The following is a 13,972-nucleotide window of genomic DNA, read 5'->3' on the forward strand; positions in this document are numbered from 1 at the left end:
AGTTATAATTAGGGTAATAACTGTCTTCCAAATCCCCAAAATGGAACTGGTGTGATATTTTTCCAACTACAAGCCTAACTGAACCCTAACTAAAAGCAGATGCTACTGAATGGTGATGAAATCAAACTGCTCGCCGTTAATTTATGTATTCTACTTTGTTAACATGCGAATACAGGCTCCAGCAGATTTGAGTGGATGAGACCAATAGTGGGTCCAGCAGTCAGGAAGAAATTTCTGCATGTGCTGCAGAGGAAAAATAGAGGCAGTTGGAGCTCATCAACCTGGGAAGGTAGCCCATCTGTAGGAGAAGGAAATATCTGGTCCTAAACCTCTGTTGCCTTGTGGCTATACTCATCTGTGAGATAGGCTTCAAGAGTAAACCCTGAGGAAAAATCCATACCCAGTGCCTTGTGGAACATCTTTGGGAGAAGAAAAGCCTAAGTCCTACACAAATCCCTAAGATGTCCTACACAAATCCCTAAGATGGTTGGATGGCACCTTGTACACCTCCTGCAGGCAACTCCTGCAGCCAAGCTGGTGCCAAATGTATTGTTCTGCTTCCTTTTGGACCACATCAGCAAGAGCAATGCCATATGAGCAGCCCAGGACTTCCATACACTTTGGTGCTGCTAAAGCAGCAAAAACAATGCAAAAGGCAGCAGTTACTGTGATTCTCAAATGGTTTGACTTTGCCCCCAGAGGTGCACTCCATTGTCTTCGCCAACAACAAACAGGAGATAATGCCATATTATTTTAGTACGCTAAAGTAAAATGCGACGCTTCTACAACAGCTCCAAATGCTGTGGCCAACATGAAGCACAGGAAGAACTAAAATACTGTAGGTCTACATACGGAAAACAGAATCAACCTAAAAACGTTGTAACTTGGGAGATTAAAAGTTTTCACTAAATCTAAGGAAAGCTTACATTTTTATCACTTGGCAATGCAAAGAGCCTATTACTTTAGAAATTGTGACGATAATGCAGTCTCAAGGGCCTAGTATGACTCCCAACTCATTAACAGAAGTGATAAAAAAAAAAAATCTTTGTTTGCTGAGTCCCCACAATTTCTTCCGAAAAAGCTTGGTCAGGCAGAAAGAACAGAAAGAAAATTCATGATTGTTCAGCAGCTCACCTGAAGCACAGGTGCTGTGTCCGGCTCCTCCCTTTCTGCCATTACAGTAGTTGGGAGGTCTGTTGCCCTGGGTGGAAAGGAGCCAAGAAGGCACAAACCACCCTATTGCCAACACTAAACACTGCGATGGGGTTGAAGAAACAGTGCAAAAATCTAATGAGAACTAGGTTTTGTGAACAGGTGGGGGAAGAGAGGGAAAATGTGCCAACTGTTGGATGGATCAAAAGCAGCCCAAACATCATTGTATATTACTTTTTTTTTTTTTTAGTTTAAACCACATTAGGGATCCTTTGGAATTGAAATATGGGGTCAAATTCAAACAATTTTTTGTGTGTGCGCAAGCCTCAATGGAAACAAATGGAAGATAATGCCACCAATGGCTATTAGCTAGAATGGCTATGCTCTACCTCCACTGTCTTAGAATGCCAGTCCCTGGGAATCACAGGCTTCCCATGGGCATCCCATCGAACACCTCAGGTGCTGCAATGGGTCAGTGTGTCTGGCTGTTAACCAGAAGACCGGTGGTGTGAACCCACCCAGTGTCAGGGGGCTGTCAATGATCCAGGTCATCCACAGGGCAGGCACACACACAGAATGCAATTAGCTTTCCATTAGTAGAAAAACAACAAGACAGCAACGTTTCTGGTAAGTCTTAACTCAATGAATGGGGTTGCTGAAACTAAGCTCTAGGCATCCTCTTCCCCTCTAGCCCCTCACTCTGGATCCCTCCCAAGCAGTCAAAGGCTGTGTTGAAGGGGTGGGTGAGGAGATTTCACCCCTCCCGTTCCAAGAATCTGCTGACGTTTTCTGCTGATTCTCCAGAGAGGAGGGGGGTGATTTCTGCTCACTACTTATTCCGCTCCAGCCTCACATCAGAGAGAGACTGAGTGTTAGAGAGAGAGAGTGTTATCTCTGTATAGATAAGGTTGCTGCTAAGAGCAGCTGCAGACACTCAGTGCAGTTCAGCCTCTCCATTTAGCTCTGTATATAGTTTGTATGATAGTTGTAGATAGAATAAAAGTAGTTATTCTACAGAGCTGTTCTCCGAGTGGTTTATGCTCTGCTATACTCTGCTGTGCAACAACTGTCTTCAGGAGTGAATCTGGTGCTCACAACTCTGAGTTGTGAGTCCACAGCACTTTGACCTGTTCCTGTGCAGAAGGTGGTCTCTGAAAGTGCTACCCCAGCTCGCCTGGCCCAGTCGGGCTGAAGTGGATAAGGCTCAAGGGCGATGCTGACAGTGGGCTCCTTCTCTGGGCCTGGTAGGACCCCCTCGAGCAGGGAGTCGGGGGGGGGGGAGAGAGTCAGCAGGACTGGGACTGTCTGCACGCATGCTGTGACCCTCAGCTTCTGATCCTGTCCCCAAGACCCCTTCCAACTCTTAGCTTCTATGATATGTTTGGCACTCTGGACCAATAGGATGCTGGACTGGACAGACAGACTATGGCCTGCCCCAGCGAGGCTTTTTCTGATGCTCTTGTGTTCTTAAATGGAATGTATGCAAAATGTGTTTTAGGATTTTAGGAAGGGAGAATCAAAGAGTACCCACGTTATCACATCCCTGCAAGCAGCATTTTCTCGGGACCTTAGCTCATGCTGGCTTTCTGTTTGTCCACACACAGGCAGGCTATGGCCAATAAATTACAGCATGCTGAAGGGTTTTTATTTAATTACTTCTTGTTGCTACGATCCTGCTATTTTCTTCTTCGGCAACACTTCAGCTGCCATATCTATAGCCGGTAACTGCAGTGTATATAAAATGAATCATTGTACAAGGTTATCACCTGATACCTTACTATTTCTTCCAGTTTAGTATATGAGCATCCAACTGTGAGCACAGAACACACCTAGCGGAAACACTCCAAATGTGGAAAAGAGGTGCAAAAATGGAGGCATGGGAAAAGGCATCTTAAGGAATCAGTCTGGATTTCCTTTTTAAGCATCTATAAAAGTTAGCTATGCATTTCCTTTTAGAATTCGTTATTACAGGTATTTTGATGGCTGCTGACATAAGGTGCTTTAAAATGGATTAGATAGATTCATGGAGAACAGCCTATTAGCAGCTTTTAGCTGTAATAGCTCCAAATGAAAATTCCATGTTAAGAGTAGTGCACCTCCAATTATCTGATGCGGAGAACAAACATCAGAGAGAAGCTGTTATACCTCTTTGCTTGCAAGGTTTGTAGGGTCATCCGAATGCTGGACTGGACTGAGCTTGGGTTTCAACTGGCATGGCAATTATCAGGTGCTCAGGTCGACAGCAAACTTTATAATAGCTGTGCATTGCTACCCTTGCACTTGAGGTCTATTCCAACCCTCCCTTAACAGAGCCAAATGTTTTCTTTACTTTTTATTTTCGTTAAGCATACAAGACACAGGGAGAAAGTGGGGGTGGAGGGAGGCTAAAGAAACCAGGCCTGTGACAGAATTGCCATATTTTGCAACCTCTTCAAAAATGGTATCTGGTGTATCTGATATTCTCCTAACGCAGCATATATCAGCACAGCTCCTTGAACAGCAGATGTTTTTAGCAATTAAGGCTCATTTGGATTTATCCAATATACAGAGGTAGGCACATTTTGGACACTGACACCTTTGCATTTAAAATGAGTGGGGTGGGGGTGGGGATATGTGGCAGCTTAAAAAGAGGAAGCAATAGAGATAGGTGACTTTTGATTTTGGTACTTTGGTGCAGGGGGAAGAATATTTAGTGCAAGAGGCAAGCAAGCAAGGAAGTTTAACTACCAAACCCACTATGCAATAGCTTTCTTTGTGAGTGCTTTATTAATTTGTTCTTTGGAAGTGTGTCAATTTTCCACCAAAGTCTACAAGATATTTAGAGGGTATTCTGAGCTATTAAAAAAAAAAATGTGGGTATTTCATGATCCAATAGCTTGGCTTCTTATTTTAAGACTTCTTTTATGGCCACATTTTCATTTTTTGTAGTGCTAGTAGAGATAATGTTTAATGCATTCCTTCTATCCCATTTCCCCAGTCAACATCATTTCCTAGAGCTGCTATTGACACAACCTGGTGCTAAATTAAAAAACAAGTACCGTATTTTACACCCCATAGGACGCACCTAGGTTTTTTGGGGGGGAAAATAAAGAATTTTTTTTTATTTCCCCCCCAGGCGCGGGGCTGGCGTGGGGGAAGCCCGAGCTTCCCCCGACCTCAACCCCCAGAACAGCCTGCTGCCTGCAAGCCTTGAGAGCCTGGCGGGACCTCTCGCCGGGAGCGGGACGCTTGCAGACACCTTCCCGAAGCACGGGGCGTCCTCCAGAGGGCGCCCCGTGCTTCAGGTTGCAGGCTGCAACTCCAAGCCTCACGCGGGAGGCTTGCGGACACCTTCCCAAAGCACGGGGCGTCCTCCGGAGGGCACCCCGTGCTCCGGGATGCAGGCTGCTGCCCACAAGCCTGGAGAGCCTGCGGGAACTCCCCCGGGCTCGCAAGACTTGCGGATAGCTTCCTGAAGCCTGGAGAGCGAGAGGGGTCGGTGCGCACCGACCCCTCTCGCTCTCCAGGCTTCAGTGAAAGCCTGTATTCGCCCCATAGGACTCACACACATTTCCCCTTCATTTTTGGAGGGGGAAAAGTGCGTCCTATAGGGCGAAAAATATGATAACTTTGAAGCTTGTTATATGTTTGGGGGACAAACAGATATGTTCTACTTTTCATAGTACAGTCCTACTTGAAATGTATGGAAATCTATGGTTGAGAGACTACAGTTGTACCATAATACCAGGCATGCCCTTTCTACCCATAACCCCTAATACAATCCTAACCTTATATGGAAAACACTGATTGAAGCTAAGTGTTCAAAGCGAGTTGAGGAGTGTACCCAAATTGACTAGAGGGGGCTATGATGACCTGCAACGGGAGGTTTCTCAGGACAGACCCTGTGGTTTGCAACGGACGCTTACCACTTGGTGGGTTGTGCATTTGCATTAAAACACCTATCAAGAAATAAATTGTGAGATTGCATTGCACATTACAATAAAAAAGAGAAGAAGCTCAGATGATGATGAATTAAATTTGTATAAACAAAAAAATTCCTTCCAGTAGCACCTTAAAGACCAACTAAGTTAGTTCTTGGTATGAGCTTTCGTGTGCATGCACACTTCTTCAGATACACTGAAACAGAAGTTACCAGACCCTTCTATATAGTGAGACGATGAGCAATTAAATAGTCCCGAGATGGTATGTGTGAGCCAGACTGATACCCAGAGAGAACTTGCTGCAAGACAGACCCCAAAAAAGAAAATAACAGAACACCTCTAGTCATCACATACAGCTCCCAAGTTAAAACAGTACAACACATCATCAGAGATCTACAACCTCTCCTGGACAATGACAGTTCTCTTTCTCAAGCTCTGGGAGGAAGACCTTTCATTGCCTACAGACAGCCACCCAATCTTAAACAACTCCTAACCCACAATACTACAACCAGACTTAACACAGACACTGGCACCAGAGCCTGCAATAAACCCAGATGCCAACTTTGCTGCCCCAACAACATCACACATACCATCTTGGGACTATTTAATTGCTCATCGTCTAACATTGTATATGCCATCAAATGCCAACAGTGTCCTTCAGCTCTCTATATTGGAGAAACAGGCCAAACCTTACGCCAAAGAATAAACGGACATAAATCTGACATCAGGAATCACAAGACAGAGAAACCAGTAGGAGAACACTTCAGTCTCCCAGGACATTCTATACAAGATCTCAAAGTAGCTGTTTTACTACAAAGGAATTTCAGAAATAGACTGGAAAGAGAAGCTGCTGAATTGCAACTTATTACCAAACTTAAAACCATGGAGAGACCTGGTCTGAACAAAGACCTTGGATTCTTATCTCATTATACATGACAAAGCCATTTTTCACCTTCTCACCCCTTGCTTTTTCCTGTAAGACCTATTGCAGTCATTAAGAGTCGTCAACAGGCTCATCACAGCTATCTGCCAATCACCCATTCCCACCACCCTTCTGAGTAATACCCCTCCCCACCTTCTCACTATATAGAAGGGTCTGGAAACTTCTGTTTCAGTGTATCTGAAGAAGTGTGCATGCACACGAAAGCTCATACCAAGAACTAACTTAGTTGGTCTTTAAGGTGCTACTGGAAGGAATTTTTTTGTTTTGACTATGGCAGACCAACACGGCTACCTATCTGTAACTAAATTTGTATACCACCTTATACCCACAGGTCTCAGGGCAGTTTACAAGATAAAATCACAATATAAAAACACAAAATACATAATAAAAACAACAACAACCCAATAATCCCTCTCCCTGACACATTTAAAAGGGCATTGGATCAGGTCTGGTTAAAGAGGAACGTTTTTGCCTGGACTTAAAGGTATATAATGAAGGTGTCAGACATACCTCCACTTTTTTTTTACACAGACACCAGCAATTGTATCTTGGCTCTATGATCATCTGAGCTGGCCCACTCATGCCTTTTGCTTTTCTAAACTGCCAGGTGGTTCTTAATTTAAGGCAATGCTTCTCCCTCTAGCGTTGTACAGCTCTGAAACAAAAGCAAATAAATAAACCCCCAAAGGTGATCTCTGCTTCTGTACTCTTCTTGTTCCCAACACCCAGCCTCTCAGCAATGGGACGTCAGGCAAGAATTCCTGGCTAATCCAAACAACACAACTGCCACCAGACCCACAGAATTGAAAAACAAAGTACTTGAGAAGCTCGTCATAATCCGTCCCTTTCCCGCATCAACTTCTGCAAGCCTGCAATTAAAAAGAAATCCTCTGGATAAAAGATTTCAGGATTAAAAGAAAATCTGAGCTAAGGGGGAGGTGTGCTGGTGATAGGGAACCAGCCAGGCCAGCAGAATTTTGGATGGTTGGCTAACTTAAATCCAATTGGAGCCTCGCAGAATCTGGTAGCTGTGACGAATACTTGCTGAGAACAGTTGAAGGTGAGGGGGAGTTAAAACAACGACTCTTTGAAAGGAATTTAGCAGGAGGGCCAGATGACATTTCCCTTTAGCGGTGTACATGTAAATTAAATATTGTGCTGGTAATGACTTTTCTGATTCAGTGCACTCTGCTTAAACGTGATTATGGCTTCTTCTCCGATGCTCATTCTTCACTTCAGATTACTTTTGGGTTGGTTTTTTTAAGGCCAGTACATTGACCTGTGCTATCAGGAACGGGAAGGCTCATTGAGAAAAAGTGCTGCTTCAGTCTCTTTCTCCAAGGGCACGGGCAAATTGATCATGAACGACAACATTCAGGCAAAGCATTCACAGCCATCATCCCTGCCTGTCCGTCACATTCACAGCCAAAGAACTGCCACCCCTCAGCATGGATAATACATAACAGATAGTATAGGCAAGGTGGAACAAAACGTCAGCGGTGCAGGTGCGAGCAACGGCTTCTCTTTGAACAGGAACTGGCTCTTATAATCCCATTTCTTTCACCCCGCAGTCATTGCCAAAGAACAAGAAATGAATAGAACCCAATATAGGTTGCTTTGTGTGTCTCTTCCTACAGAACTTCCTTTACCTTTTTTACAGTAATTAAAGCACTAACCAAAATGCAAGTGCATGGGATTCTCATTAGCAAATCCTCAAAAGAGAGTAACCAAGCTGGTGAAATCTATACATGGGGAAAGGAAAGGGGGAATTGCCCCAGCAATCTGATTATATTTGTGTAGATACCTCTGAAGTGCCGTCAAATTTCTAATTGTTCCCACAACTTTGTGACTGACTGCATCTTGTCTGTTTGTTTTACTGCAAATGAAATAGGGCAACAGAAACTTCAGAAGAACATTCCCAAAACTTTAATACCAAAGAAAATGTTACTGGGGTTTTGAATGCTTTTCCGCAGCAACAACATTCAGGCATTCATCTTAGGGATAAAATCAGCATGCCGATCCTATCACCCTTCAAGGCCTCATGACACAACAGCAACAATTACTTCTCTCTGTTTGTGTGTGTATATATGTGTGTGTGTGTGTGTGTGTATACCATAATCTGTTAGTAATGTCCAGTACATTTTTTAGCACAGGGGAGGAAGATATAGTTCTATGGCCTTGAGTGATGCTTCCACTGAATGGGTGTTCCAAGGGCATTAGAAGAGCCCTGCTGGATCTCGCCAATCAGTGGCCAACCAGGTGTTTATGGGAAACCTGAAAGCAGGACATATGTGCTCTCCCCACCTGTGATGGTAGCCATATCCTCCATGAATTCATTTAATCCTCTTTGGTTGGTGGCCATTGGCAACTCTTGTGGGAGCAATCACCACCAGGCATTGATGCTCTGTCTTTCTAGTGTGCGCTGCTGTCCCCATACAATGCTGCTCTGGCTGAGAAATACAAAGCACCCTCACCAACCTCCCTTCCTTTTTAGATATGCAGGTGTGCCTGATCACTATGTTTGGTGGAGGAGGGACATGGTGGTCTCCTTTGGAAGCAGGGTGGGTAGGAGTCTCTGTCTGTGAACTCTCTCCATTATCCACCATCCCTCCCCACTTGTGCAACAGCTGTGCATGATGATTCCTGTGGGAATACAAGCAGTGGTTCTCAACCTGTGGGTCCCTAGATGTTGTTGGATTACCAACTCCCATCATCCCTGAGCTCTGGCCTTGCTAGCTAGGGGTGATGGGAGTTGTAGTTCAACAACATCTGGGGACCCACAGGTTGAGAAAGGCTGGAATACAGACCATGTCCCAAATGTGTTGAGCTTGTGCACTTTGCTGTCTTGATGCATAAAATTAATTTGGAGCTGAGAAGTTGCTCCAATCAGTTTTCCTGTCTACTCACCAAACTTAAACAGAGAATCAGCAGCAACTCATGAGAATCCCTGTCCCTGTGGGAGTTTCTGGCCTGAATGCAGGAGCCCCTCCTAGGGTAAACTTTTCCAAACTTGGGTCTCCAGCTGTTTTTGGAGTACAGTTCCCATCATCCCTGACCACTGGACCTGCTAGCTAGGGATGATGGGAGTTGTAGTCCAAAAACAGCTGGAGACCCAAGTCTGGGAAACCCTTTCCTAGGGGAACGACTCTTCCCCTTTCTCTTGATGTGCTGCCTCTGAGAGACATCGCTGGACACTCTTCCCTTCCTCCCAAACCCTCCCCCTCCCCAAACCTTCCTGGTCATCGATAGCACCCACTCCTCCATGGGCAGGGGAGAGGCAGCCTCTGGGACTCCTGCCTCATCAGCAGATGTGGGTGCATCTGGAGGCAGAGGTTGTTTCCCCCCATCTGTTATCTCATCCTCCCCTTCAGAGTCCTCCTCTCTTCAGGTGCCTCCCACTTCCACTGAGAGGGAATTGCATGCTCCCTATGCCCCTGCCTCCACTTTTAGTGGGCTTCCAGTTAGTTTTAAAAGGTAAAGGTAAAGGTCCCCTGCCCGTACGGGCCAGTCGTGACCGACTCTAGGGTTGTGCGCTCATCTCACTCTATAGGCCGGGAGCCAGCGCTGTCCGCAGATACTTCCGGGTCACGTGGCCAGCATGACAAAGCTGCTCTGGCGAGCCAGTACCAGCGCAGCACACGGAAACGCCGTTCCCTTCCCGCTATAAAGCGGTACCTATTTATCTACTTGCACCCGGGGGTGCTTTCGAACTGCTAGGTGGGCAGGAGCTGGGACCGAAGGACGGGAGCTCACCCCGCCACGAGGATTCGAACCGCTGACCATGTGATCGGCAAGTCCTAGGCACTGAGGTTTTACCCACAGCGCCACCCGCGTCCCTGTCAGTTAGTTTACAGACACAATTCAAAAGGGTTGGTGTGCTAGCACCTGTATATGGCTTGGGGACCAGAATACCTTAAAATAGCTGCCTTCTCCCCCCACGCCTTTGGCCCTCCTTAAAGTACCTACAGAAGGCTACCAGCACTTGGAGAGGTAAGAACCCTTTTTAATTTTTACCTCTTTCTGTAGTTCTTCATTTTTATCCGCTTGACTACTTTGCTTCTTTGGGACTTGGCACACCCGCCCCCCTTTGCCATTCCTATTCTCTGCCAACTCCTTTCCTCTTGAAACACTATTGAAAGCTCAATTGCCACCTACAATTTTACCTCTATATTCCCCCACTGGCAAGGAAACAGCAATGTAAAACCTGGACTACACGAAGACTGTTCATTTTATCAGTTTATGGAAGGGAGATTGAACCCTATGGAGGTGTACATGTGTTTTTATGGGAGGTTAGTCTCTTGCCTATTTTTGGGTTCAGTATAATCAGTTTGAAACAGATGTTCAGATGGAAAGAATCTTTGATGAACACACATGATTACCATTTTCTTCTTCTCTAAAGAGATGCAAAATGTATTTAAGATTTTATGGTATAGGAGATGGAAAAGCAACTTACATTTGATTTTCTGTCGTGGGGTTTTGTTATTGTTATTCTTTTAAAAAAACAAATACTGTGCATTTTAGAAAAAAATACCGATTTGCGTATAAAATCACCAGAGGTAAAGGATCACAGTTTAACTGGTGCTGAATTTTGAAAGCCATTTTCTTGCTAAGCTCTATACTGATGATAAGTGGAGTGACATAGTCAATAATAATCAAGTTTACAAGAACCGTCAAATGGCGGTTGAGTGGCGGTCATGGCCCGGGGCAGCTATGGACCAGCCTGGGTCCCCTCTTTTGCCCTGTGTGACCATTAGAGGACATCCTCCTCCTTTCCCATGAGCTTCTAGTTTCCTGCCCATTTCCTCAGAAGAAGATGGATGAAGTCAGAGAAGCAGGCCTGAGAAGAGGCCAAAATACCTGGTGGCGGCACATGGGCAGAAGGAGGATTGGTGGCTGCGAACGGAAGAGCCCAAAGTGCTTGGGCGGAAAAGCAGCTCAGAGGAGTGTGAAGCTCCTAGTGGTGTGGTGGTATCCAAGCCAAGGAGCAAGGAGGCAGAGGAACCACATGTTGTGGTGAGTTGGGGGAGGCTGGGTTTGACTCCCTCCCCCTCCCTCCTTTTCAGCCACAATGTCAAGGGAGCAACAAATAAAAAGGCACTTTTCAGTGCCCCAGTTGAATCACTACAAGGGCAAACCTAATTGCTAGAAGCGGCTGGACAAGGGGACCAATTTTGGGGAACTGGCAGCCATCTTGAGGGAGTGGCACGTTACTGTTGAAGGCTGTTCTTTAACACACACCCCTTAAGGGGCACCGTGGGTGTGGGCATAGGGAGCACATTTTGAGCAGGGACTGTGTAGAGCTCTCTTGCCCCTGGAGGGGACAAATAGGGGACAATAAGAAATGTGATAGTTCTAGGAAAGGGGGAAGGCTCAGGTTGAATTCTCTTTTGGTGGATTTTTAAAAATCACTGTAGCATGACCAGAGAGGGGCTGGCTTTTCCCCAGATGCCCAAACGGGGAACTGATAGCCCATAGCACCCTTCCAAATGGTGGCCCTGGCCCAGAATTGATTTGCATCGAAGGCAGACTCTTACACCAGCGTTGACTCAGCCAAAATAAGTTGGCTGTCTCAGTTGGGCCGGCTGATTTGGGATACCCACCCAATGCCCACACCAAAGCCTACTTACACCTGCAATCAATAAACTTGTGGCCTATTAAAACCCAAGACCCTCGTCCTGTGTCTTTATTTGTCTTATTGGGCCCTGCCAGCTACAGGCATCCTGTACCTGGGCCTGCAAACAAGCCTCTGCATGGAGGGGAAAGCACAGCTGCGATGCTCCAGCTTCTCCCTTCTCTAGACTCGTCCAGAGAAATCAGAAACCGCACAGATGGTTTGTTGTCTTTGGAAAAAGCAATCTTGGGAGTGGAAGCATTCTGTATGATCCAGCAAAACCCATCACTTTCTCAAAAAATGAAAACTTGTGGCATGTTGCAGACTGTGTGACCTCTTCCAAGGTCTATCACAAACTTGCTACGACACCGAGTGCGATAATGGCCACACGCCGCGAACCTTTACAGTGCGAGTTGTAACCACCTCATTCCAAAGCTCATATATCTTAGTGTATCTTAACAGCACAATATACAGAGTGCTAACCCCTCCACCCGCAATTTCATCTTTATCAAGCTGGCAGCAATAAATGGGCATGACTGGATTTATTTCATGGCAGTGCCAAAGCACTCCGCACAAAATGTGAAACTGCCAAAATATTCCAACCAACACCCTGAGCTTTTGCTTCAATTCAACTACTTCTGAGGCTAGCCATAATGAGCATTTAATGTCCATGATATCTCAACAGAGAACTTCAAAGACACAACGGGAAGTTATTCTGCCTTTTCCGGGAGAACCTCCTTGAAAGAGCTCCTGGTCGGACGAGATAACGGCACCACTTTGATTTCAAGCCTTTTGTATCACTCACTCTGTTTGTATATTTTAAACTGACACAGCCCCAACCTTTCATATTTCACAGCAAGTCTCGAGATTAACGGAACGTGTGTACCTTTATCGGGAACATGTAACAAGGCAACTTGTTGGCGAAGGAGCTTAATGTTTTGGAAAGTTCCCAAATATATTTTAACTTTCTTCCCCCTTCTGGAAGTCTGAAGAAAAATTTAAATAGGGTTGAGCCAGCAGTTCTAAACAATCTGTGGGTGTCAGAGTTGCCATGAAACATAAAGCTTGCCTGGTTGAGTGCTTAAGTGGTGCACTTTCCAGTACAGGAACCTTGTACTGCTATGGAACATTTTCAAGCCATATTGAGTCTGGGCATGCAGATCCCAAAATTAGTTTTACATCTGTTGGGGAGGGCACATTCTTACTACTAACTAATCAGATGTGGATGTCCTGAAATGGGCTGGAGGACCAGGCTGCCCATCAAGCATGTGCCCCAAGGGTCATGCCCTTTTGTTATTGACAGCTGTCAATTTCAATTCTACTTTAATTTGACACCAAGTCACCCATTCCACTTCAGTTAGACATAAACCAGGGGGTGGGTTATAAACTGTTGAACATATGAAGCTGCCTTATGCTGGACTCAAACCAGTGATGTGGCTCCCTCAGCATCTTCTACTCTGACTGACAACACCCCTTCAAAGTCTCAAGCTCCCCTGCTATGCAAAATCCCTTATTTGCTGGTGATGCAAGAGTCTGAATCTGGGATCTTCTACCCGTAAGCCATGAGCTACAGCATGGGGCTATTGGTTTCTGAAATAGTCAACCTATATGTTATTAAACATGGATTCATCATTATTTCTCTATCTAGATCACTCTGATGAATTAGGGTAAGAATGCTAAGAGTATGTTAAGGCTCTTGGGATGTACTATTGCATTTTCTTACATCAACCAACCTTACACTTCCTACTCAAAGGGCTTACATGCCTAATGCAGCCTTTCTCAATCTGTGGGTCCCCAGATGTTGTTGAACTACAACTCCCATCACCCCTAGCTAGCAAGGCCAGAGCTCAGGGGTGATGGGAGTTGTAGTCCAACAACATCTGGGGACCCACAAGTTGAGAACCCCTGGCCTAATGGAAGTATGGGAATTGAGGGGCTGGAAAATAAGGGGCCAAGGTGTACACAGCGAGTAGGGGATGAAGTGACAATGGAGAAGCTGCCAAGATGGGGCTCAGATTAATAAATGGCAGGCTGTGCTTAGCAAATGGGATGTGAAGAAGGAAAAGGAAAACAGCTTGACAAATAAGAGGCTCAGACAGGAAGGCTGTTCCAGGGATATAGAACAGAATGGGAGTAGATAAGAAGAGAAGAATGGGAAGGGAAGAGAGGCCTGGCAGATGATGGAGTGCAATCACCATCTCAATAGATAAAAGGCAGAAGCTTTTATCATTATTGAATTACAAATGGAAAAAATCAAAGGAGCTTGCCCTGAATGCACAATGGATGAGCTGAAGTTTCAACCCAGATTTCTTGCAGGCTAGCATTACAACCTTAGGCACAGAATTA

At 45.4% G+C, this 13,972-nt stretch overlaps 1 protein-coding gene and 1 long non-coding RNA gene across 3 annotated transcripts in view; one reads left to right on the forward strand and one right to left on the reverse strand.

Moving 5' to 3' along the window:
- PPM1L (protein phosphatase, Mg2+/Mn2+ dependent 1L) overlaps positions 1–13,972 on the reverse strand; it is a 171,991-nt gene that overhangs the window by 66,940 nt on the left and 91,079 nt on the right. The window lies entirely within an intron of this gene.
- Positions 6,790–13,972, forward strand: part of LOC310845187 — a 43,810-nt gene continuing 36,627 nt past the window's right edge. The window contains exon 1 of the long non-coding RNA XR_014564557.1: positions 6,790–7,075. This is a non-coding gene — a long non-coding RNA (uncharacterized lncRNA). The remainder of the gene's footprint in view (positions 7,076–13,972) is intronic.

Source organism: Podarcis gaigeae (genome assembly GCF_964106915.1).
Source record: "Podarcis gaigeae genome assembly, chromosome: 5".
NCBI classification, from domain to species: domain Eukaryota; kingdom Metazoa; phylum Chordata; class Lepidosauria; order Squamata; family Lacertidae; genus Podarcis; species Podarcis gaigeae.